General features: G+C 39.1%; 1 protein-coding gene and 1 non-coding gene across 2 annotated transcripts in view; both read left to right on the forward strand.

Moving 5' to 3' along the window:
* The window catches only part of ADGRV1 (adhesion G protein-coupled receptor V1), a 786537-nt gene that overhangs the window by 532259 nt on the left and 227785 nt on the right, over positions 1–26493 (forward strand).
* On the forward strand, positions 25516–25617 carry LOC122737712. Its single transcript, XR_006354510.1, has one exon. It is a non-coding gene; the product is annotated as a U6 spliceosomal RNA (small nuclear RNA).

The following is a 26493-nucleotide window of genomic DNA, read 5'->3' on the forward strand; positions in this document are numbered from 1 at the left end:
AAATGCTTCCTGTACAAGGTAGCAAATAAACAACCTAGAAAGAAGGCAACAATTCTAAGCATTGAAGGTCAGAAGGGAAGTTCATTCTGAATCAATAAGTTTGTACAAAGGCAATAAGATAGGAGATGGAATGAAGAGTTTTGGGAACAGCAAGAAGGCTAATTTGATTGAAACACAGAATGTACGCAGGGTAGTAATGTGAAATCAGCCAGGAATGGTATCTCAGATCAGACTGTTATGGATTTTAAATAACAAGTTAGGAGTTTATCCTAAAGGTAGTAGTCAGTCACTGAAGATTCTTGAGCAACAGAGTGATGTGATGAGACTTGTGTTTTAGGGAGATTATTTTGACAACTGTGTGGAGAAAGGAAAGACTGGAATCTGGGAAATAATTAAGAGTTTGTTATAGTAATCCAAGCTAGAAGTGGCAGGAGTCTTGAATTAAGGGTGATAGCACCGGGGCGGCTAGGTGGCGCAGTGGATAGAGCACTGGCCCTGGAGTCAGGAGTACCTGAGTTCAAATCCAGCCTCAGACACTTAACACTTACTAGCTGTGTGACCCTGGGCAAGTCACTTAACCCCAATTGCCTCACTAAAAAAAAAAAAAAAAAAAAAAAAAAAGGGTGATAGCACCATGGATGAAGGAGAGAGATGTTACAGAGGTAGATGGACAAGTTCTGGGAGCTGATTGGATATAGAGGATTAGGTCAAGAAGGAAGATTTTTAAATTGTGAAGCTAGGTGTTGTGTGTGTTGCTGTTGTTGTTGTTTTCCAGGGGAGATGAATTCATTTTGGATGTATTGAGTTTGAGATGATTATGGGAAATCAAGGTGGAGTTGTCCAGCAAGCACATGTTGAGACATGATTGGACCAGAGGAAACATAGTAACAGTAACATACTCACACCATATGTCAACTGGGGGCAGCTAGGTGGTGCAGTGGGTAGAGCACCGGCCCTGGATTCAGGAGGACCTGAGTTCAATTCCAGCCTCAGACACTTAACACTTACTAGCTGTGTGACCCTGGGCAAGTCACTTAACCCCAATTGCCTCACCAAAAAACAAAACAAAACAAAACAAACCCACATATGTCAACTGAAGGGAAGGAAGGAAGGAAGGAAGGAAGGAAGGAAGGAAGGAAGGAAGGAAGGAAGGAAGGAAGGAAGGAAGGAAGGAAGGAAGGAAGGAAGGAAGGAAGGAAGGAAGGAAGAAAGGAAGAAGAGAATGAAGAAAAAGGCTCTAGGGATACAAATAGAAAATATGGCAGTCACTGCTTTCAAGAAGCTCCCATTCTAAAGGGGGAGAGAACAACAGTGGAAGGTTTCCGCTACAGGTCAGATGGAAAGGTCCTGTGGTCCTTAAGATGCTGTGGCAAAGCAAATAGTAATGCCTTTTCTATCATGGCCTTTTCACTGATAAAATCATATCAGTTTCTAATGTTGAACCCTTTGACAGGGCCAAGGACTTGGTAGCAGGAACTTTGCATTCTGGGTCTTCAGTAGCTGTGGCTGTAGCCCTGAAGGCACTGTTACCTGATTGCATCTCCACAGGGGCTGATTGATTGATGGCTGAGAGCACTGGGCTAGAAGCAGCAGCTTTCCTCCCAAGGTTTTTGGGTTCAGAGTCTTAGGTTGTCTCCATCAGGATGGAAGGAGAGGTAGTGGTCAAAGTGGTATTGGTAATGGTCGTTTGACTTGTCTGGCATGTACTGCTTCCTGTAAGTCCCTCGGGGTGCCTTGTTGTTTTTTTTTTTTTTCAGCTAAGCTGAAGCCTTCCCTTGCCCTGGGAATGGTGGTTGGTTGGCAGTTGGTGAAGATGGCTGGCCCTTTCTCCACAGGAGCTGCTTCCCCAGTGATGGCTGTCTGGGCTGGTCTGGATCATATGATCGTAGATTTATATCCAGAAGGAACCTCAGAGGTCATTTAATCCAATCCCCTTAATTTAAAGATAAAGAAACTGAGGCCCTGGGAGGTTGTTACTTGCCCAAAGTCATACAAGCAGTAAGTGTAAGAGACAATGTTTGAACCCAGTAAGTCTAACATGCTCCCCACTATGTCACGTTTGCTGTCTCTTACACAAAGCGAGCAGCAGCCTCAGAGAGCTTTTCCTTTGTCTCCTCCAGCATCTCAGAGCTACATTGCTCCCCTCTTCTCTCTCCACCCTAACACTGCTCTCCCTGTCTTTTTTGAGGTCAGCCAACGTTCCTCACTTCTTGCCAGGCAGATAAATGAGAAAGCCAGAGCCCCAAGCATTTTTAATATAAATAATCAAAAAATCCATTTATAAGCTCCCAGAAGAACAGGGCATAGGGTAAAAGTGAACAAAGCTTTGTGAATGAATGATGAGAGGAGGCATTTGGAGATGAAGAGCAATAGCTAGAATCCTTGAATCTGTAAGACTTTCCTATTCTTGGAGACACTGTAGGAAAATTGGAATCACCATCCGTAACTAACATTTAATAAAATATAAAGTAAATAATTGCAATTTCTCATTTCCATGACTCCTGCCATACCAAATCAACAACTTCAAGTTCACTCAGTCGATGGCTCGACCATAACACTGAACCACAGCTGCTCTGAAATAGTGTCCAACTGTGCCTCAGAGATACACCATGGATTTAGCCAGGAAAACTGTGAAGTCATGAATAGGATAACTTGGGAGGCTGGATCCAGTCGAAAGGTTGCAAGTGAGACTTTGGCTTCTAAGCTGCCTTGAGAGCAAAAGTTTAAAGGTCCCTGTACTACACATTGATGAATAAGGGAGGGAATTCCTTCTATTCTTTGACCTTAATCAGAAAATATGTTAAGAACTGAATACTCAGGCTCTGAACTTTCTGATACTTTAAAAAGCAGATTTACATCTAATAATCACTTCAAGAGGAACTGGCTAATGCTAGTAATTAAGGTATAATATAGCTCATTTGGACAGTAATTATGTTGAAAGATCTCTGAACTTCACTAAATGATTTTGGCTATTGTCAAAAGCAAACACTCAAAAGAAAAACATCTCACTGCTATTGTTGCTCTGTAAATATTAACAAAATAATTACAAATGATTGGATCTAATTTAAAATAATGAGTTTTTCTTCCTTGGTTCTATTCAGTTTATGTATATTCTGCCCACAGGTATTGAATGGAGAATTTTTTCCTTGTTGAAGACACAATTATTAAGTCAGTGCTTGCTTTTGGAGATATGGAAATTAAGGCACACAACTAAACAGGAATACAATAGTAAATGTGGATTGGAATATTCTGAAGTTTGAATACAGTCATTGAGAATTTCAGGGCTTCAGCCTGTAGAAGTGGCCACAAAACTGAGAAGAATGCTCAGAGGCCTCCAAGAATACAGGAAAGGAAGGCATACCATGCCTAGGGGACCCCCATTAAAATGCAGACATCTGACTGGGTAGCCCTTTCTTGTCACCAAGAACTGATTTGTCAAGTTTGCTAGGTGAAAGGCAGCTATTTTTTGTAAAAAAAGAACATTGAAGTCATGAGTCATGAGTCCTGGATTTTATTCCTGGTTTTGTCACTTGCTGATTGAATGATGTTGAGGACATAATTTCATTTTTCTGGGCCTTAGTTACCCGATCTGTAAAAGATATAGATAAATGAGAAAAGGCACTTCTGTATAGATATAATCACCTCCATTTAAATAGGATTTTTTCTATAATAATTTCTCCCAGAAGTTAAAGCAATGTAAATTAATAGTTACAACAAAGAAGAGACCAAGAGAGCCCAGAAAACACCTTATTCAGCAAAATTTGACTTGTGGGCTTAATGGAGAGAGATGGTTGCCAAAAGACAAGACCAGATTAAAATATAAACTCATTTGTCAAATCTTATAAATAAGGAGGATGAAGGATGAGGATGAAGTAGGAGAGTCAAGGAGGAGGTCTCTTGACTGTACAACTCCAGTCTATCTACACATGAGTATATTTTCTTTATATTCAGTATCATTCTGTCTCACTGCTATCTTTTCTGTTTTATTCGAATAAGGTTTAACCTTAGAGTATGGGGTCTTAGCCTTTTTGTGTGTCATAGACCCTTTGGGGATTCTGACAAAGTCTCTGGACTTTCTCATAAAACATTTTAAAATTTATATAATAAAATACATATAATTACAAAAGAAACCAATTGAAATACACATAAATTTTTGAAATAAAAATGACTTCCTGGTCTCCAGTTTAAGTACATCTGGTTCAAAGCCATATTCCAATTATCATTCCACCAAGTCCTAGGGATATACTTTTGAGATGAAACTTACCCACTTTCTTTAGGATCCCTAGTTTAGTAGCTTGTTACTGACACTTCATGTATTTGCATATAGAAATCTGAGTCCATGAATTTTGTTGCTAGCTCTTTTGGTTGTTTTTCTCCTATGAATTATATGTGGTTGGTATCTTTACTGCTATTCCTGTTCCCAAATTGTAGCTACTCTCTGTGGTAGCAAACGGGATAAATATGCACTGGCAGTTTTCCCTCTCCCTTTCCTTCCATTTTAAAGTCTCTTTTGATGGGATTTGCAAGACTTTAGGCAAATGTATTTTTACCAGCCTGTGCTCAGATTTAACTCCCCTATCCCTCAGTTTCCTCATCTGTAAAATCAGGAGAGCTGGGCTACACAGCCTCTGGTGTCCCTTCCAGTTCTAGATCTATGATCCTCTCATTTCCAGCTTCCCATCCAGCCCTAATATTTTGTGACACTCATTAGGTGGGGAGCACCTGGGAAAACAGGTGTGCTTGGAGAAGAGGGTCTTGGAGCTGAGAACCATGCAGAAGACTCACTCTATCAGCTCGTCAAGGTTGCCAAAGGAGACCTTGAGAAGTCTGTACTCCTGTAAAAACTAATCTAGGAGCCGTGTAATCAGGATCTCATTAAGGAAGAGCTTGGTATTGTTTGAGTTCTTTTTCCCACAGCAGAGCTAAAAGGAAACAGCAGTCCAGGATAAACAAGGAACATTGCTTTTTCCTGTGTTGTACAATAGTAAGTCTAGTTTATTGACAATATTGTGGGTCGTGCAAATACTGAATCTGATGATGAACTTTTTTAAGAGCCTGTTGGTTTCTTAGCTCTTCCAAGCCAGCATCCTTTCTTTTGTTTCTAACTGCATTTGTTTTCTAAGACAGCAATGTTTAAATAGAAGGCTTTGTCTGCTGAAAATCAGGGGAGAAGCCACTTATAGCTTGGACACTACTTTGGTCTACTTTTCCTCATGCTAAGATTTAATTTTTATCCTTCTTTTGTTTCTTACATAAATAAATAGAAAAATAATAGAATTGCAGAGTGTATCTTTAGGGGCCTGCCCATACCCTACCTCAGAGGGGAGCTGAGTCTCTGGAGGAGAAACAATTCCTAAATCAAAAGAGTTGGGGGGTATGCTCCCACCCACATACAGAAACACAACTATTCCCTCCACACAAAGTTTGCCCTTTTCCAGAGCCCCAGGAGGCAAATAATCAGAGGTCAAGCTTGGTACAAAGGCAAAATGACTCTTATAGACAGTGAGAAGAGCTAACGCTAAAGAGAGGTACAGCATTGAGGATGAGGAAGGTGATAATCCTGCTGTCCCATGCCCTCATCAGACTACATCCGGAGTATTGTGTTCAGTTCTGGGCACTGTGTCTTAGAAAGGCTATAAATAATCTAAATAACATCCAAAGGAAGGCAGCCAGGATGGCGAAGGACCCTAGAGACCCCAGAGAAGCAACAGGGGATGTTTAGTCTATACAAGAGAAAACCTAGGGCAGACATGCTATCCATCTTCAAGCATTTAAAAGGCCGTCATGTATAAGAGAGACTTCATTTGTTCTGTTTGGCCCTTGAGGGCAAACTGAGTGCAAGGTGCAGAAAGGCATATTTCAGCTTAATTTAAGGGGGAAACCCTCCTACTAAATAGAGTTGTCTCAAAGAAGAATAGGAAGGCGTTGGTTTCCTCTCCACTAGAAATCAAGTGAAAGCTGGATGATAGCTTTGGGTTTGTTTTGTTTTGTTTGGGGGCAATGAGGGTTAAGTGACTTGCCCAAGGTCACACAGCTAGTAAGTGTCAAGTGTCTGAGGCCAGATTTGAACTCAGGTCCTCCTGAATCCAGGGCCGGTGCTTTAATTACTGCACCACCTAGCTGCCCCCTGGATGATGACTTTGGAAGGGATGTTTTGGATGGGATCATTGGTCAGATGTGAGTTGGACCAGATTGCTACAGAGGACTCTTTTGTCTCTGAGATTCCATTATTCTACAGTCTTACTTGAAACTTGAAGATGGGGATCTAAAGGCCAAGCCCCTCCTTCCACCTTCAAATGACTATTTTCCTATAGCTATGTCCATATGGAAAACATGTCTCTGTTTCCTTAAATTTTCCTTGAAATTTCTAAAACTGATCATCTCTCATTTATTATTTTGGTTTGGTTTTTGGTAGGGGTGGGAGAGAGTACTTCTGGTTCTGCTGCTAGACACTATATGATATGGTCATTGGGTTTGGGGTATGAGGAGGAGAGAATCCTTCCCCAGGGGTCTCCTCCACAAGGTGTTTCCAAGCCAGGAATTTGTCCTATTCTTAAACTGTTGAAAGTCATCCAAGACTTAGATATTTAAAGCTCCAAGGGGCATGACTAATTTGTTTGCTAGCCAATCTCATTGTTACCTTCTTAACTCCATCAGAGAGGTGTTCAGACCTAATAAAGGAATCACAAGGTGTACTTTGCTAACTCATTAAAACTTCATCATCTGTGACTGCATTCTGTGATAGAGTTTCCAAACTGGGAATGCCCTATACTGCATAAGTGGTTCCATTCATCCCATCTCCTCCAGCAGATTGTCCCCAATTTCTTTGTTTTCCTTTTCTATTTACTTACTTATTAATTAATTAATTCATTCATTTATTTGTTCATTATTTGTTTATTTTGCAGGGTAATAATGGTTAAGTGACTTGCTCAGGGTAACACAGCTAGTAAGTGTCAAGTGTCTGAGGCTGGATTTGAACTCAGCTCCTCCTGAATCCAGGGCCAGTGCTTTATCCACTGTGCCACCTAGCTGCACCCCACCTAGCTGCACCCTTCATATCTGCTCCTACGCTTATCTGCAATATACTGGCTGCTTCCCTAATGCCTACAAACATGTCCATGTTTTCCCTATCTTCAAAAAAAACATCTCTTGATCTGTACATCCCCTCTCACTGTCCATCCCATGTCTCTCCTCCTTTTTGTAGAGAAGGTTGTCTACAACATGTGCCTTCATGACCTTTCCTCTCATGATCTTCTTAACTGTTTTTTGTTTTTGTTTTTGGTGAGGTAATTGGGGTTAAGTGACTTACCTAGGGTCACACAGCTAGTAAGTGTTAAGTGTCTGAGGATGGATTCAAACTCAGGTCCTCCTGAATCCAGGGCCAGTGCTCTATCCACTGCGCCACCTAGCTGTCCCTTCTTAACTGTTCACAGTCTGGCTTCTGATCTCACCAGTCAGACCAAATTGCTCTCTCCAAAGTTAACAATGAGCTCTTAATTTCCAAATCTAATGGCCATTTCTCAATCTTCATTCTTCTTGATGCCTTTACAGCCTTTGACACTGTCGATCACCATCCTCTCCTTGATGCTCTCTTCTCCCTGGACTCCTGTGCAATACTTTCTCCTGGTTCTCCTCCTACCTGTCAGACCATTCCTTAAGTTTCTTTGCTGGATCTTCATCTAGGTCACAGCTGTAAAAAGTGAATATTCTCCAAGGTTCTGTCCTGGGTCTTCTCTCCTATACTAGTTCATTGATGTTCACCTAAGCTCTCATCAATTTGAAATCTATGCTGATGATTCTCATATCTGCCTATCCAGTCCTAACTTCTCAATTGGCTTCTAGTCACACATCTCCAACTGCCCACTGGACATCTTGAAAAATATTTAATAGATATCTTACATTCAACATGTCCAAAACGAAACTCACTATCTTTTCCCTGAAACCCTCCCCTCTTTCTAACTTCCCCACTACTACCAAGGGTGCCACCATCTTCCCAACTATCCAGGCTCACAACTAGGTGTCAACTCATCTCTTTCACCCTTGATATCTAATCTCTTGCCAAAGCATAGTGATTTTACCTTCATAAAATCTCTTAAATATGCTCCTTTCTTTCCTCTGACACTGCTACCGCCTGACCCAAGCCACCCCATCCCTGGACTATTATAATAGCTCACTGGCTGCTCTCCCTGCCACAAGTTTCTCCCTACTCAACTTCATTCCCCACTCAGGTGTCCAAGTGATCTTTCTAACTCACAGTTCTGACTGTGTCAGCTTCTATCTAGTAAACTCCAGTGTCTCTCTATCACCTCTAGGTTAAAATCGAAAATTCCCTGGTTTTGGTCTTCACAGCCCTTCATAACCTGTCCTCTTCCTACTTTTCCAATCTTACAAGTTATTCACTCCATACTCCATGATCCAGGAACACTGCCTTTGTTTCTTGTACAAGACACTTTAGCTCCCAGATCCATGAATTTTTGCTAGCCATCCCCAATGCCCAGAATTCTTTAACCCTCCCCCCTTCTTCTTGTCTTCCCTTTCTTCTGTTAAGTCCCAGCTAAAATCCCCTGTTTAACAAGAAGCCTTTCCTCATTCCCCTCAGCACTAGGACCTTTCTCTTTGTTAATAATCTCGGATTTAACCTGTATATCTCTTGTTTGTACCTAGTTGTTTCCATGTTGTCTCCCCCACTAAACTGAGCCTCTCAAGGACAATTCTTTGTATCTCCATCATTTAGCACAGTTCTTGGCACATAGTGGGTGTTTATATTAGTTACATAAATGCTAGTTGACTGGCTAATTGATGAAAGCTGTTTCAAAAATTAAATGACAGATTCACAAATAATTTTTACGTAAGATAGAATGTTATGGGGCAGACGTGAAAAATAAACAAAGGAATTTAGGAAAATGTGAGATTCACTTTCAGCTGGGAGGTTAATCAAGAAAGAATTGGCGGGGGGCAGCTAGGTGGCACAATGGATAAAGCACTGGCCCTGGATTCAGGAGGACCTGAGTTCAAATCCGGCCTCAGACACTTGACTCTTACTAGCTGTGTGACCTTGGGCAAGTTACTTAGCCCTCATTGCCCCACAAAAAAAAAAAAAAAGAGAGAGAGAAAGAAAGAATCAGCACCTGAACTGATCCTAAAATCTTTCTTTCAAGGATTTCAGTAATGTAAAGAGAGAAAACAAAGTCTCATAGGCATTGAGAAAAAATACCAACAAATTTATAGTGGTGGAAGATTTCAAGATAAGATAGTAGAGTTCAATTTGAATGAAACATGGAGTGCATAAAGTAGTGATAACAGTCTACAGCAGAAAAGACAAACTGTAGCCATGTTGTGAAGCTACTTGAGTATAAGGCTATCATATGGGGTGGGCAGCTAAGTGCTCTTTTAATTACACCATTCCCCATCCTTCCAGGACAGCTAAGTGATGCAGTGGATAAAGCACTGGTCCTGGACTCAAGAGAACCTAAGTTTAAATCTCACCCCATACACTTAATAGCTGTGTGACCTTGGGAAGGTCACTTAACTCCAATTGCCTTAAACATCCAGAACCACCTCTGGTAGTCCTGATGTATATCTTGCTACTGGATCCAGTTGGCTCTGGAGGAGAAAGTGAAGTTGGTGACCTTGCACAGCCCTCCCTCAATTAAATCCAATTCACTGCAAGTCATGATATCACCCCAATGACACGGTCCTTTTCTAGAACAAAGGACAAACAACAAAAACAACAACAATATCATATGGGCATTGGTGAACCACTGTTGTTGTTTTTTTTTAATAGGGGAGTGATAAGTTTGGACTTGTGTTTTAGAAATATTATTTTGGCACCGATATAAAAGATAGACTGGAAAGGGAAGCAATTTCAAACAGGAAGACTAGTTAAAGGGTTATTACAGCAGTAAACATAAGAAGAAATAAGGGACTGACTTAAAATGGTAGCGATGTGAATGGAAAGAAATCACAGAATCAAAGAATTTCAGAGTTTTAATGGTTCTTAAAGGTTGAAATCTTCTATTTCTCTTTATGCCCTTTTCTCCCTCTGCTTTGACACATTCTCTCTGCCCTGTTGTTTTAGCTTGGATGAAAATTCCTACTGTATTTGACTATCTGGTTCTACCCTTATTGAAGTATTAAATTTATGCCTATTGAATGACTGATTAATGGAGTTCCATTTTCTACCCTGTTGCTATAGACTGCTATATGAACCACCTCCTTCCTGGAGTACATGACCCTAGAACATGGTCTAGACTGCCAAGATTACTTTCCTTGTGCATTTTATTCCCTTACTGCTCCATTCAGAGGGACTCCTTCCTTTGCAGAAAGACTGTGTGTTCCCTCTCAATCTCATGTCCTACAGTGGACCTCCCACCAAATTCTCTGGTGCCCAACTCCTTTAGCAATATGGCAATGACAGATGTGCCCTACGACAAATAAGCAGTGGATCCCTTTCCCTGGCTACTCTAGTTTTGTCATTCCTTTTCATGAATCTCTAACTACTGGGTCATAACTTCTGCCCTTCTCTTTGTCATTGGTTTCCTGTATTCTATTTTTATGTTCTTTTTTTGTTCAGTCCTAGTCCACTGCTTATATACAAAGGGAAAAATCAGGCCTATACGCATATGAACATATACCACATACATAAATCTTCAAATGTGTTTGGGGAAAGTCTTCTAAATGTAAATGTCCTAGAAGTGGTATAATATAACAGAAGGAGTACAGAATTTGGAGCCAGAGGATTTGGTTCAAATCCTGACTCTCCTACTTATTAGTTATGTGACCTTATACAAAGAATTTTCATTTTCTAGGCCTCAGTATCTTCATTTGTTTGAGTGATAGAGTTGACACAAATTGAACAAAAATGAATGTTGAGTTAAAAATAGTTTTAACACTAATTGGGGGAAAATAAAATATTATTTTAAAAATGAATATTGAAAAATTACAAAGAATAAGCCTGGCCCCAAAGGAGAGATATGAAAAGATACCAACCCAAACTTTTTTGGAGAGGTGAGATAGTCCATGGGTATGGAATATTGCATTTAATATCAGATTTTTTAAATGTATTATTTGGTTTTGTTGACTTTTTCTTTTCCTTTTTTTACTTATAATATGTATTTGTTAAAAAGAGATGGCTCAAGGACAAGAAAAAAGATACAGTGGGAAAATTGAGTGCTATAAAAACAAAAAATATCAATAAAAATTTCATTTTCTTTAAAATGAGAGAGTTTGACTATATACATTAAAGGGCCTTTGTATCCCTAAATCTAAGATCCTAGGAGAATTTTCCTCTACCTAATGTCTTGGATGATGGAAAATAAGCACCCATAGTACTTTGCACCTCTGCTATGTGCTTTCAATATCTACTTTGTATTGTAGATATTTCCATACACCTTTTATTTCCATCTCCACAGAGCTCCCCATTCTTCTTCTTCTTCTCTCTCTGTCTCTGACTCTGTCTCTGTCTCTCTGTCTCTCCCTCTGTCTCTTTCTCTCCTCTCTCTCTCTCTCTCTCTCTCTCTCTCTCTCTCTCTCTCACACACACACACACACACACACACACACACACACACACACACACACAGATTGCAAACTCCTTCAGGCCATAGACTGAGTTACTATATAGCAGTTAGCTTTGTCCAGAATAGCTACTCATTAAAGACTTATTGAATAGAATTGAAGAAATAGCACTATTATAAAATCCATACATTCCACAGTATTACATAAGGGCTCACAGTAATATAATCATTCATCTAAAAGGTAGATTCAGAATCCAAAATGACCTTGGGAAATTGAGCACGTCGTTAGAAGTAAACAAAATAAGCCCTATTAAGAACAAGAGCAGCATGGCTAACTTGGAGAGGAAAAAATAAGTATAAAAATCTAGTATGAAAAATCACAAAATTTAAAACTGTAAGGGACCTCTCAAGTAGCTCTCTATTCTAATACACAGAGGAAAAAGAATCCTCACCACAACATTCACAACAGGCAAACCTCTCCAATGAGGAAGAACTCACTGCCTCCTGAAAAACCCCATTTCACTTTTGGAAAGCTCTAATTGCTAGGAAGTTGTTTTTCAGAACATTAAGCCTAAATCTGCCTCTTTGAAATTTCCATCAGTTGCTACCAGTTCCATCCTCTGGGGCCACACAACAATCTAATTCCTCTTCCATGTGACAGGTTTTCAGATACTTAAAAGCAGCTATCATGTCTCCCCTGAGTCTTTTCTTCTTATGGTTAAGCATCCTCAGTTCCTTTAAACTCTTCAAATGTGGCACTGACTTAAGGCCTTCACCATTCTTGTTGCTATCCTTTGGACAGCTTCCAGCTTATCAATTTCCTTCCTAAAATGTGGTGCCAGGACTAAACACATTATTCCAGATGTGTTCTGACTCTCCAGGAGTACAGAAGGACTACAGCCTCAATGTGCTTTTGAAGCTCTATCTTGCTCAATGTGTGCCAACACTGAATTAACTTTCTAGGCTACCATGTCACACTGTCGACTTATACTGAATTTTCAGTCCACTCAACCCCAGATCTTTTTTCAGATACATTACTATCTAGCTATACCTACCATGGAGCAGGTAGGTGGTACAGTGCTTAGAACACCAGTCCTGCAGTCAGGAAGACCTGAGTTTAAATCCAACCTTAGATACTTACTAGCTGGGTGATCCTGGCCAAGTCACTTAACCCTGTTTGCCTCAGTTTTCTCATCTGTAAAATGAGCTGTATAAGGACATGGCAAACCACTCTTGTATCTTTGCCAAGAAAATCCTAAATCAAGTCACACAGAGTCTAACACAACTGAACAATAACACAATAATAACATACCTGCCGTATTTTATAACTATAAAGTATTGAGTTGTTTTTGTTTATGTTATTGGTTTTTGGACTCAAATGTAAAGCTTTATTTTCACTTTTCCCTATGACATTTCATCTTCATAGAGTCATAGATTTTGGGCTAGAAGATACTTTAGAGTATATTTTATCTAATCCCATCATTTTACAGGTGATGAGACTGAAGCCCAAAAAGATTAAGTGAATTGCCTATAGTCATGCATATAGTAAGCATGAGAAGTAAGATTTGAACCCAGTGCCTCTGACTCCAGAGCAACTCTTTGCCATTCAACTCTTTCTCACCTGTTCATTAAAGTCTGCCCAAGATTGTAGACTATCAAGACTTTTTTGGAACCTGGCTATCATCTCCCTAGTAGATTAACTTTCTTGACTAATTCATCAGTCAGCCAATCAATAAGTAGTTAAGTGTGTACTCTGTGTTAGGCACTGTACTAAATTCTAGAGATACAAAGAAAGGGAAAAGACAGACCCTACTCTCAAGGAGCTCACAGTCTAATGACTGTGAACATGCAAACAGCTATGTACAAACAAGCTATGTCCATGTTAAGTTGCCCAGGGTCACACAACTAGTAAGTGTTAAGTGTCTGAGGCTGGATTTGAATTCAGGTCTTCCTTCATAATGAGAAGATTATACTAGATCAGGGTTCTTTGTTTTTGTTTGTTTGTTTGTTTGTTTTGTGGGGCAATGAGGGTTAAGTGACTTGCCCAGGGTCATACAGCTAGTAAATGTCAAGTGCCTGAGGCTGAATTTGAACTCAGGTCCTCCTGAATCCAGAGCTGGTGCTTTATTCACCGTGCCACCTAGCTGCCCCCTTCCCTTTCCATGTCTTGACCCTGTTAAACAATTCAACTCTAAAACATCTTCTGTTCATGTGTCCCACTCTCCCTCATTTGGCCACTGCCTCTGTCTTACCAAAACCCAGCCCTGAGTTGCGCTCACCATTTGCCTTCTCTGTCCCCACCATTGTGCTGTTTCCTGTTAGGGAGGCAGGTCCCCAACCCTGCTGACTGGATCCAAAACAAATGTATATTATGTAACCTCATTGGAGCCCCAGAGTTATCACTGAAAATTTTTGTTCCTGAAAGGAGCACCACAACCTTCACCCAGGATAAGTGGCATTAAGGATGCCCTAAGTTGGGGGAAGTGGAGACATCACCACATAATTGAAGCTACAAACCCTTTGAAGTAGACAATCCCTCACCCTTCCACAAGCGAGCCATTTCATGGCTTCCTCTTTATTTTTATTTTTTAAAATATTTTAGTGAGGCAATTGGGGTTAAGTGACTTGCCCAGGGTCATACAGCTAGTAAGTGTTAAGTGTCTGAGGCCAGATTGGAACTCAGGTACTCCTGACTCCAGGGCCAGTGCTCTATCCACTGCGCCACCTAGCTGCCCCATAGCTTCCTCTTTAAACTAAGAATTACTGATGACTAAGTGCCAAATTTCTTTCTACTTGTCATTCAAGAAGCCTGATTTTTTAGGAGGGAAGGTTGAAGTCATACTCATACACAAACTACTCAGAGTATCATGTTAGAGCTAGAAGGGACTGTAGGAACTCCTCGATGTGATGTGAAAGGAAACTGAGTCCTAAAATAGAAATTACTAGCCCATGATCACAGAGGAAGGCTCGCTCAAATGTTGCTGAAACAGAGGCTGAATGTGGATGTGGGGTCAAATGAGGTACCCATTTCATACTCAAAGCCTTATCTTTGGTCATATAGCTAATAAATGGCAGGTATAATAATAATAATAACTAATAATAATAATAACATTTACATAGTACCTACTATTCTAGTATTATGCTAAGTGCTTAATAAATATTATCTCTTATCCTCAGAACAAGCCTGGGATATAGGGGCTATTATTATCCCCATTTTACACATGAGAAAACTTATGCAAACAGAGGGTAAATGAGTTGCCCAACATCCTACAGCTAGTAATTGTCTAAGGTCATACTTGAACTCAGGTCTTCTGGATTCCAGACCTAGCACTGAATCCATTGCACCACCTCCCTGATTGATCTGGTATTCAAAACCAGGTCCTCTGAGTACAAATTGATGACTCTACCACCGTACCTATCCCCTGTGACCTTTATGAGGGCAGGATTATATTTTAATTTATCCTTGAAACCTTAGCACCTTGCCCGCAGTGGCATTTCATAAATATTCATTGATTCAAATGAAAAAGTCAAACCTCCAATATTAGTTCATAATTTTTAGACTTCTTGGCAAATTTTCCATTTTGAACTGGTTTCTACCTGCCATTCACCATGCTCCTGGGTTGCACACTGCCACCTCCCAACTGATGTGTGTTAAGCAAATCAATTTCCACCTTTGTGGAAAGAAGTAGAGAACTATGCCCCAGATGTTATCTAACCATGCATACCTTTCAGTCCAGCATATAAGTATATACCCTAAAGAGTATATATAAAAGAAAGAGGAAAAGGATCCATATGTACAAGAATATTTAGTTCAGCTATTTTTTTTTTGGTGGCAAAGAATTGAAAACTGAAGGAGTGTCCATCAATTAGGGAATTAAGAAATACAATAAATGAGTCATAAGTGATAAAGGAAGTGGTTTCAAAGAAGCCTTAGAAGAATTATATGAACTAATGTTGAGTGAAGTGAGCAAAACCAAGAGAATAATTTCTATTATAACATCATTATTATAAAGACAAACAACTTTGAAAGACTTTAGAACCCTGATCAATGCAATAACCAGAGGATTCAAGATGAAACATGTTACCCATGTCCAGATAAAGAGGTGATCGACTCAGAGTGTGGACTGAGGGTTTTGTTTTTTCAACATGGCCAGTGGGGGAATTCATTTTGGTTAACCACACATGTTTGTAACAGGGGGTTTGTTTTTCTTATTTTTTTCAAAGGAGGAGGGAAGAGAACAAAAAAGAAACTTTCATTGATTTTTTAAAAATGTAATTTAAAAAAGAAATATTTGTAATATTGGCCTAAATAAATGGCCAGTCTGAAAATCAAGTATTCTTTGAGAATATTTTATCAGTGGTTAATAGTATTTACATAAAAGCAAAGGTTTTGTTTTTCTTTTTTTCTCCCCAAGGAGTAGGAAGGCACAAAGAAAATAATATGTCTAAAAATTAATTTGAAAAAGCAAATATCATGTTACATATTCCCCAAACCTATGAATGTTTTTTCAGTCATTTTTCAGTCATGTCTGACTCTTCATGATTCCATTTGGGGTTTTCTTGTCAAAGATTTTGGAGTGGTTTGCCGTTTCCTTCTCCAATTAATTTTGCAGATGAAGAACTGAGGCAAACAGGGAAAAGTGAATTGCCCAGGGTCACGTGGTTATCCCTTATTTAGATATTATCTAACCATATGCCCGCTCCAGTGTCAGCACGTATAATAGAGAGCATCTCTACTGAAATCCTATATTGGTAGCCATCAAAGTGTGAAAAGGACCCAAAGTCCTTGAAAGTTCTCCGAACAAAGTACAAACTTGAAAGGCTTCAAGTTTGGTTCCAGCAACAAACTATGCGTGTCATGTGAAAACCAGCATAGATGAGCTTGGAGAGCCAACAGTTTGGCCATATGATTAAAATATGTTTAGCAACTTTCAGAAATGATCAACCAAGTTGTAAGGGAGCAATGATCTGTGTTGATGGAGTGTATGTACCAACATGGATCCTTGAAATTATTTTATTGCTCAGAGTTTTGATCACATCGCATAAGGAGGAACCTGGAGTTAATGAATATTGTAATTCTAAAGAGAATAAAATTAACTGATCACAGTACCTGTATTAACGTCCTCAATCTCTGTATTTAAATCAATATATAAATCGAATTGTGGAATTTTAGACCTGAAAGAGACTCTGGTGATCATCTAGCACACCCTCCCACCCCCTGCCTTAATTTACAGATAAGGCACCCAAAGACCAGAGAGGGTAAGTGATTTGCCCATCATCATCCAAACTGGGTACAGAGTTTTGATCAAGAATGTATGTCAGTGGCCTGAGGATCAGTAGAGCCAGTTTGGAGGTACGCCCTTTCAAATGGGCTCCAGGGGGTTGAGTTTTTCAGCCACAGTTACTGTGGAACATCATATTAAGTCATAGAAGACTCAGTGTCCACCAGTGGAGAGAGAAACCACTCCATTCCCTTAGGGATCCTTGAGGAATTGGAATAAAAATGCTTTCCAACTCAAAACCTGTAGAGATGGCCATTGCTGCCTGATTTGGTTTTAGGTTTTAGGCCACTTCTGATTAAATAGCATTTGATCCTCATAGTTTCACAGAGGATGGGACTTGAGGAATCATCTAATCCACCCCCCCCCTCCTTTTTATATAAATGTGGAAACCAAGGCCCAAGGAGATTAAGTAACATGCATATAGTAAATAGCAGAGTCAGGTTTTGAACCCGAGTATTCTGCCTCCAGAGACACTATTTCTTTTCACCAGATCACATTCCCTCTGTTTGTATCATACAATCTACCAGGCCTTTCCACCTTAATGCAGGTAGCACTGGAGCCTCTGAGGTCACTGCTGATGCTTAAACTCTCAGCTGCCTGTTTCATGGTTCAGTTAAAAAAAATTCAGCCATCTAGTGAATTCAAATAAAAAGCCTTGGCTGCTCATTTTTCTTAATGAAAATCTTGATTTGAGGTGAACTAGGTAATGGAACTGAAATAAACTTTCTTCTAGGAAGAAAAGTTAAAGTTTCAGAAAGAGAGAAGTGTTATCAAATTCTTTCACCACTGTGTTAAACTTGGTTCTGATGGTCAGCTGTAATCATTCACCCATTGACTGACTACTCTGATCCTTGTACTTCTAGGAGTGAGAAAAGAATCTCTTTGTGCCATGACTGAGTTAACCCTGGAGAAATTATAAGAACAACAACAACAGCAGCAGCAATAAATAGCTAGGGTGTCTACTCAGTGCTAGATAATTGTATCTTAATATACTTTCCAATGATTATCTTACTTGATCCTGCAAAACCCTGGGAGGTAGATGCTATCATTATCCCCATTTTACAGAGGGGAAAACAAAAGCAAATAGGGATTAAGTGACTTGCCCATGTTCTCACAGCTTGTGTCTGAAGTAGGATTTGTACTCAGGTCTTCCTGACTGTGGGCCTGGTACTCTATCCACTATACCACCTACCTTCCCAGATAAGTAGTTGAGACAAGTAGTTCATGGTGAAGAAAGTAAAGAGTGACATCCACACAAAATCTTTTATTTTGGTTAAAAAACTGAGTGATGGGATTCCAGGATATTTTAATACTGCAAGGGTCTCTGATTTCCTCAATACAACTGTATCCACTGGTGAAGATGGCAACCCCTCTTCACCTTTGTAGACAGTTTTCTTGAGTCACCTGCCCCCCCCCCCCGCCAAAGCCACCACCTGACTGCCAACCTTCTGATAATAAACCTCCATGAAATAAGTTAAGGTGGTTCTAAAATTGAAAGACACACTCATTGGCTTCCTATGTGGAATTTTTTTTGATCTTACATACATTAACAATCTTTAAGAAGCCAGGGTAATCCCACAATATAATGAAGCAACAGAGTAGGGCAGAAGAAAGGGGAATGACTTACCAGATATTCTGAAAAAAAATCAAATTACAATTAGTTAATCCCAAAATAATACATTTCTTACCTTTTCAAAAATAAATATTTTCTGTTTAACAACAGTGCCAAATATAGACTAGAACTAATCAGTTTTGTGCCAACTGCTTCATACATAGATACTAGTGCTGAACACTTAAACATAATGAATTTGGGCTCTTGACCAATAAAATGTTAGACCTCTGTGTATGAAACAAATCAGAATGATTTATTCTACTGAGAATGCCAGGCTTACATAAATAAGAAAACAGAACCCTTTCAAAAAACTGCACTTCAGTAAACAATGTCTTACTTGTTTCTTTTGTGCCATTTTAATATTTGGTATTGCTTGGCTTCAACAAAGTACAGTTTGTAGCTTTGACTAAAGCATTTTTGAAAAATGAAAAAGACCCTGGAAATCAGCTCTCATGAATGCTTTACCTATGATTCACAGACACTCAAAGAGATTTCTGTTTTGCTCTAATTCTTTATTTGGATTCTTAAAACTGCCTTAATTTTTTTAAAATCCCCCCTTCTTATAGAACAAATAATCTATAGTTTCTTCCAGTAGTAACCTTAACCATTTCATCCATATTTGTTCAACAGCAGCCCAAGTCCCCAGATGCCAATAGAAATGCTTGGTATGGAGGTTCTGTGTGTACTTCAGTGTATTTCTCTCATTTCTTTTTCACCATCTGGGAAATCCAGATGTAGTTCTTATGATAAGAGGCACTAAAGTTCAGTTTTGCTACTTCAGTGTTTCAAATGTCAACTTTGTTGAGCCAAGTGGTATGTTTTTTGGTGATAATATGGCATGATTTTCAATAGCTTATGTTGTTGTTGTTGGGCCATTTCAGTTGTGTCTGACTTTGTGACCCAACTTGGGGTTTTCTTGACAAAGATACTGGGGGAAGCTAGGTGTCACAGTAGATAAAGCACCAGCCCTGGATTCAGGAGGACCTGAGTTCAAATCTGATCTCAGACACTTGACACTTACTAGCTGTGTGACCCTGGGCAAGTTGCTTAACCCTCATTGCCTCACCAAAAAACAAAAACAAAAACAGACAAAGATACTGGAGTGGGATTGCCATTTCCTTCTCTGGATCATTTTACAGATGAGGAAACTGAGGCAAACAGAGTAAAGTGACTTGCCCAAGGTCACATAGCTAGTCTGAAGCCAAATTTATACTCACAAAGATGAGTCTTCCTTATTCCAGATCCAACACTTTATCCACTATGTCACCTAGCTGTCTGCAATCATTTATTGTTCTGAAACACAGCTCACTGAATTTCAATTCCAGATCTAAAGTTAGATCAAAATTCCACAGCTAGGAGAGATGTCAGAGGCTATCTAGTCCAACTCCTTTATTTTACAGATGAAGAAACTAAGGTACAGGGTAATTATATGACTTGCCCAAGGTTGCACAGGTAATATGTTTGATGCATTTAGGATTTCACTTTGTCAGGTATTATGATGTAACAAATGGAGAAGTCAACATTCTTTTGACCTGGGAAGCAATCCCAACCTAGGAAATACAATAGATCAGGTTCCTTTCCTTCCTAAGAGGGCCTTGTTGAAGTGAAATCCAATTTTTGTTAGAAATAAAGCCTTTTGTGACCTTTATTGTCATTGTTGTTCAGTCGTATCTGATTCTTCATGACTCCGTGGACCATAGCACACTACTACTGTCCATGGGGTTTTCTTGGCAAAGATACTAGATCAATTTGCCATTTCCTTACCAGTGGATTAAGGCAAACAAAGTTTAAGTGACTTGCCCAGGGTCACACAGCTAGTCACTGTCTGAGGCAGGATGTGAACTTGAGTATTCCTGACTTTAGGCCCAGAACCCTTTCACTGTGCCTCTAGCTGTCTCCTTCCTATTGTGACTTTACATATTCTCATAAAGTTATGTTTAAGTTGAGATAATATTCTCCTAACTAGAGGGCTTTCTTTCAGGCTATAAAAGTTCATGGCAAAACATTCTAGGAGACAGAAGGATGTTACATTATATCCATTTTAACAACTCTTATAAAAATGCATCAGATAAATAATCACAAGTATTCACTATGAGATCATAAAAATCGGTTGCACTATATTTTTCCTTTATTTTACAACATTCTTTTTTAAAATTTGAATGCAAAGTCTCTCTTGCCCACCCATTGAGAAAATAAGCATTATACATGTGAAGTCATGTAAAATACATTTCCCTATTAGTTATATTGCCAAAAAAAGCAAGAAAAATAAAGTGAAAAACAATGCATTCTATTTTCATTAGCTATGGACTAAAGAAAGTGAGTTAAGCAATTACTTAACTGATAATGGAGAAAATTATAATTAATAATTCAGAACATAACTTCGACATACTAATTGATATATTTTGGATTTTTTTTTTGAAGCGTTTCATTTTAAAATTTTTCAACGTAAATTTGGAGGAAGGGGGATTCTTTTTTTGGTCCAGACCTACATTTTCAGTGTGGGGAACTCCCAAAGATACAATTAAACTTGTGTGTAACAAATTCTTAGAAGGTGCATGGGGATACTGAGAAGTTAAATAATTTGTTCATGATCATAGTATGGATAAGAGGCAAAACTTGAACTCAGGTCTTCCTAACTCAAAGACTGGCCCTATAATCTCTATACCACATTGCCTCCTGTATATTTTACAAGCACTATTCAAATACTGTGTTGGTAAGAAAATCCAGAACCTTTCCACATTTACCACTTGTATATAGAGAAGACAACATTGCCCATAATATACTGTGAGTTCTTTCTCTATCTTTAGAACTCTAATTGGTAATTTGTATCTGCTGTTGCTACTGAAAACATTTCTTGGTTTCTACCACATATAATTAAACAAGGAACATCACCATAAAGAACTTTCCCATCTTTGTCCATATTTCTGGAACAAAATGGTCAAGCTCCAAACCCACACAAGTTACACTTAAGTGTGGCTGTCTGAGGGACAGAGGCAACATGAATGACAATAACATGCACGTGTTTGGGTATTTAGGTTTCATAGTTTGCAAATGAAAATAACGTTTATGTTTGTCTTCAAAAGTCCTTTTTAACAGCAGGTTTTTTTGGTAGCCACAGTGTCAATCAATAAAGGTTTGTTGAGAATTTATGATATGCTTCTGTGTTTGGTCCTGTAGTGACAAGCATGAGACAGTGCCTTCTTTTAACAATTGTTTTGTTGTTCAGTGATTTTCGTTGTGTCCATCTCTTCGTAATCCCATCTGGGGTTTTCTTGGCAAGGTTACCGGAGTGGTGTGCATTATCCTTCATCGGCTCATTTTACAGATGAGGAAATGAGGCAGTCAGGGTTAAGTGACTTGCCCAGGGTCACACAGTGAATAAGTTTCTACAGTAATATTCTAACTCATGAAGAGGACTCTTCCAGATTTCAAGGCCTAGCTGTCTATCCACTGTGCCATGTGGCTGCCCATAATAATTTGCTCAGGGGAAGGTAATGAGATAATGGTTTGGTTCAGAATATAATTAGTGCTATAAGAATTCAGAGAAGTAAATGATTACTTTGAGGAGGAGTAATTAGGGAAGGCTTCACAGAAGAAGTAGTGCTTGCTCTCTCTAGATTTTCTTCTAGCCTCCTGTCGGCTGGAAATTCATATCCCAGACTATAGTCCTCTCTAAATAACCTCCATTCTGCCAGTGGACAATCCCCAGCCCTTTGTCTTTCACTGTACATCCATCTTCTCATGATTGATACCCTGCTGTTCCTTAGCTCATTTGACCTCCCTACTTTTCCAACAAGTAACCATCAAACCTAACATTTCATTCTGGATTTGCAGCATCTAGAGTAAAAGTTATAACCGGTTCATCTAATAACATGCAGATTGTTATAAATATATTAATAAAGATGAAAACTATTACAGAGAGGCTGCAACACTGTAGCAAAATAACTAATTTCATGAGACTGCTTTAAAGTTTGTGAACCACTTCAATAGGCATAATCTCCCTGAAGTATCACAGCAGCCCCCAAATGGTAGATACAAAAAGTCCACCTTATCTCCATTTTACAGAGCAGTAATCTAAGACATAGGATCAGTAAAGTGACCTTCCATAATTACACAGGTAACAAGTGCCAGATTTGTAACCAGGCTGTCCTGACTCCAATGCCAACATGTTATCTACTGTGAGACCACTGCCTCCTCCTACCACAATCGGTCCTTACACTATAGCACCTCCTTGCTCAGGATGATTAAGCTAAAATCACAATGTCTATGAAGAAAGAAGACAGAGACTAATGCTATGAGTGTGTGTGAGAGACAAACAGACAGACAGAACAGTCAGCCGGACAGAGAGGGAAAGGGAGAGGGCTCAGAATCACCCTTGTTAAGGTTTCCCTTCTGTTAGGAAGGACCATGGTTGTACTTTAGGCAGCTTTCCCCTTCTCTGCTCCTCTGTTCCCATGAGGTGTGAATTTCTGCATCTGGAGCTCCCCCACTCCCAGAGGAGCCATGACACTGTCACTTATGTTCATAAGTCTTCAAAAGATAATATAGTTTTATTTATCCAATAAACTACTTGTGCACGAGGGCCATAGAAGGTCCAGAAACACTGTGGTATATGATGATGGAATATATTGTGCTATAAGAAAATGACAAGCAGGATGACTCAGAAAGGCCTGGAAAGGGCAGCTAGATAGCACAGTGGATAAAGCACCAGCCCCCTGGAGTCAGGAGGACCTGAGTTCAAATCCTGCCTCAGCCACTACTAGCTGTGTGACCTGGGCAAGTCACTTAACCCCTCACTGCTCTGTGCCAAAAAAAAAAAAAAGGCCTGGTTAAAGACATGTATGAAATGATGTATAGTGAAGTGAGCAGAACCAAGAGAACATTGTGCACAGGGACAACAATATTGTTTGATGAAGAATTGTGAGTGACTTAACTGTTCTAACAATATAATGATCCAAGACAATCCCAAAGGATTATTAATGAAGCATACTATCCACCCTCCAAAGAAAGAACGGAATTAATGGAATAGACTGAAGCATGTCATTTTCACTTTCTTTCATTTTTTTTCTTCTTTAATCAAGTTTTCTTGTACAAAATGAATATATTATAATGTTTTACATAATAATACATGTATAACCCTATATCTGATTGTTTGCCATCTCAGAGAGGGGGTGGGGAGGGAGGGAAAGAGGGATAAAAATTGGAATTCAGAACGAAATAAAAATGTTTTATTTTTTAAAAAGTAAGTAAGAAACACTTCCTCTTCAATAAGCCACCTATCTCAGCAGAGTTATGTAATACACCATGACTTATATTATTATCCTTTCTGGAGCCCCAAGAGGGAAGCCAGGATCAATTTTTTCATGTAGGTGCTCTATTGGTGTGTTTTTCTGTTGTTTTTTGTTTTGTTTTTGTCTTTGTTTGTTTTTTTGGTCAAGAATTCTCTTCCATTGGTATTTTATATTCTTGGTCCTTGTTCTTGTCCGAATCTCAGTGTGAGGTCCTTCACATTTATGCCACTGACTTCTGCTTAAGGCAGAAATACTGGATCATTTTCACAGTTACTCCTGTATTCAACTCTGCTTCAGTGTTCCCCTACGTACTCTCTTGGTTCTTAAAACTTCAGAAAACTTCAAGCTGACAGTGTTCATAGCTCTTTCATATCTCCAGAGTATTTTGTCTACAATCTGTTTAAACCTTCTTTCTTACACCTACACTCACGGCATTACTCTCCCCACAAAGAGTCTTGTCAGTGCTTATATAAATGTTCCTTCTTGGTCCACTCAACTGCAGTTCTTCCACTCTGCATCAGCTCATGGTGAGTGCATTGTCATTTATCTCATCCCTTCTTTCAATACTTGCTTCAGTCCCTGCCACTAAGTATTTAAAAGACAATCTTGCTCTCTTTTCATTTTCCAGTATATCCTTCCATCTTCCTCTGGCCAGGTGGGTCAAGTTATACAAAATTACCCATGGCCTTTTTTTGATGACTTTTTCAACGGAAGGGGGAAGAAATAGAGCCAACAATTACTGGTAACTGCTTCCTGTGATTCAGAGTGAGAAGGCAAATACTCCCTATAAGAGCAAAAGAAAAAAAGGAAGAAACCCAAAAAATGGCTAATGGTAAAGAGTATTGAAACTCATTATCTACATACTATGAACTTCTCCCTGAAGTCATTTTCCAGAGGAAAAGTCTACATATGATATAGTTACTAAAGAATTATCTCCTTCCCCACAGAGATAGGGGAATAGTAACTCAGTTCAGTTTCCCTTTTATCCCATCTCCTCTTGGCTCTCCAATTACAATTCATCACACTATCATACTAAATTCCCTCAATCTATCTCACTAAGACTTCTCCTTTTCTGGAATGAAGAAAGAAGGAACGGAAGGGAGGGAGGGAGGGGGAAGGAAGGAAGGAACAGTAGAGAACTTCAACCCCATTGAAGGATTTAGAGCTAGAAGAGAGAGGACCTTGGAGATAATCTAATTGATCTCATCTCCACACCCATTTTACAGAAGAGAAAATGAGGCCCAGGGAAAAGTAACTTGGCTAAGGCCTGGGCCCAAGAGTCAACCAGATTCTTGGAGTCAGTATCTAATGTTCTCTCTATTATGCTGCTTTCTTGTAATTATTCAAGCAGCATAAAGAACTCAGAAGACTGTCACCTCTAAAAGTAGCCACAATAATGAAACCCTATTACATGATGTTGAGGCTCCTCCAATGCTGTGAGGAATATTATAACTAGACTTTGCTGATTATTTTGACCAATAGCATAGTAATCATGTCTTTTAACCATTTTACAGTTAGCATACTGAATCTTATTATGAGTTCTATACAATGAATAGCACATTAGTTCAGATGAAATAAAGTAAAAATAATTTATATGTTTGATATGATGAGCAATATTAATTGCAAAGTTACAGTTGCATATGTAAAGTTGATAATTTTTTTCCTTTTGGATTGCTATTTCTACAATTCAGATAATTTTTTTAAACAAGTAGCTGGGTCACAGCCCCATAGTCCAAATGACTAGACTTCACGTAGGTATTTTTATCCAACTCTCAGGTGTTTTTGTTTTGTTTTTTTTTAAATTGGACCTAGATGATGGCTTCTGCAGTGATATACTAAATGGGACAATATGGAGAAGATTAGCATGGCCCCTGCACAAGGATGTCACACAAATTTGCGAATATGTGAACAGGACATAGAATTCTATAAGCATAGAGTTCTTTTTTTTTTTTTTTTTTTTTTTTTTTTTTTAGTGAGGCAATTGGGTTAAGTGACTTGCCCAGGGTCACACAGCTAGTAAGTGTTAAGTGTCTGAGGCGGATTTGAACCCAGGTACTCCTGACTCCAGGGCCGGTGCTCTATCCACCTGCGCCACTAGCTGCCCCGCATAGAGTTCTTCTGATAAGGAATGTCCTCTACTAATACCTTCTCTGCGATGTGTATCTTAGAGAGTAATATAGCAGCACCTAGCAGCTAAGTGACTTGACCAGGATTACACAACGAGTGTGGATCACGGGGATGAGTTGAACTTCTGTCTCCCTGACTCTGAGGCCAATTCTCTACCTGCTGTTCCATGTTGCCTGTCAGCTTCAGATTACAGTGTACAATTACATTAAGTTTCACTTTTCCTATAAAAATAAACTATTAAAATAGCAAGATATCAACTTAAACTAATGTAAGTGGTTACTATTACTATGAAAAAATTCTTTAAAAATTTTATAGTTTAGAAAAAGGCATACACACATGTGAGTGCAATCTGATAGTCCTCTATTAACCCTTGTTAAAAATCAGCCCTTAATCTACTGTTGGTTTATTTGCCTAGGCTCAAGTAGAGTTTTCTGCAACCTTTCCTTTAAAGAAAAATCCTTTGACTGCCTACTTACAATTTTTTAGAGAGAGGGTATCATGGTGATTTCTTAAGATCTCTAATCATTTTCCCCAATCTAACTACTCCTTCCCTCTCTGTATCTTTTTACCATGGCAAACTGCCTTCTGCCTGCAGGCAGCTTGGCAAATTCAGAAAAGAGTTTAAACCAGCTTCTATGTGCACACAAGGAGTATGAATCCTCCTT

Source organism: Dromiciops gliroides, chromosome 1 (genome assembly GCF_019393635.1).
Source record: "Dromiciops gliroides isolate mDroGli1 chromosome 1, mDroGli1.pri, whole genome shotgun sequence".
NCBI lineage: Eukaryota > Metazoa > Chordata > Mammalia > Microbiotheria > Microbiotheriidae > Dromiciops > Dromiciops gliroides.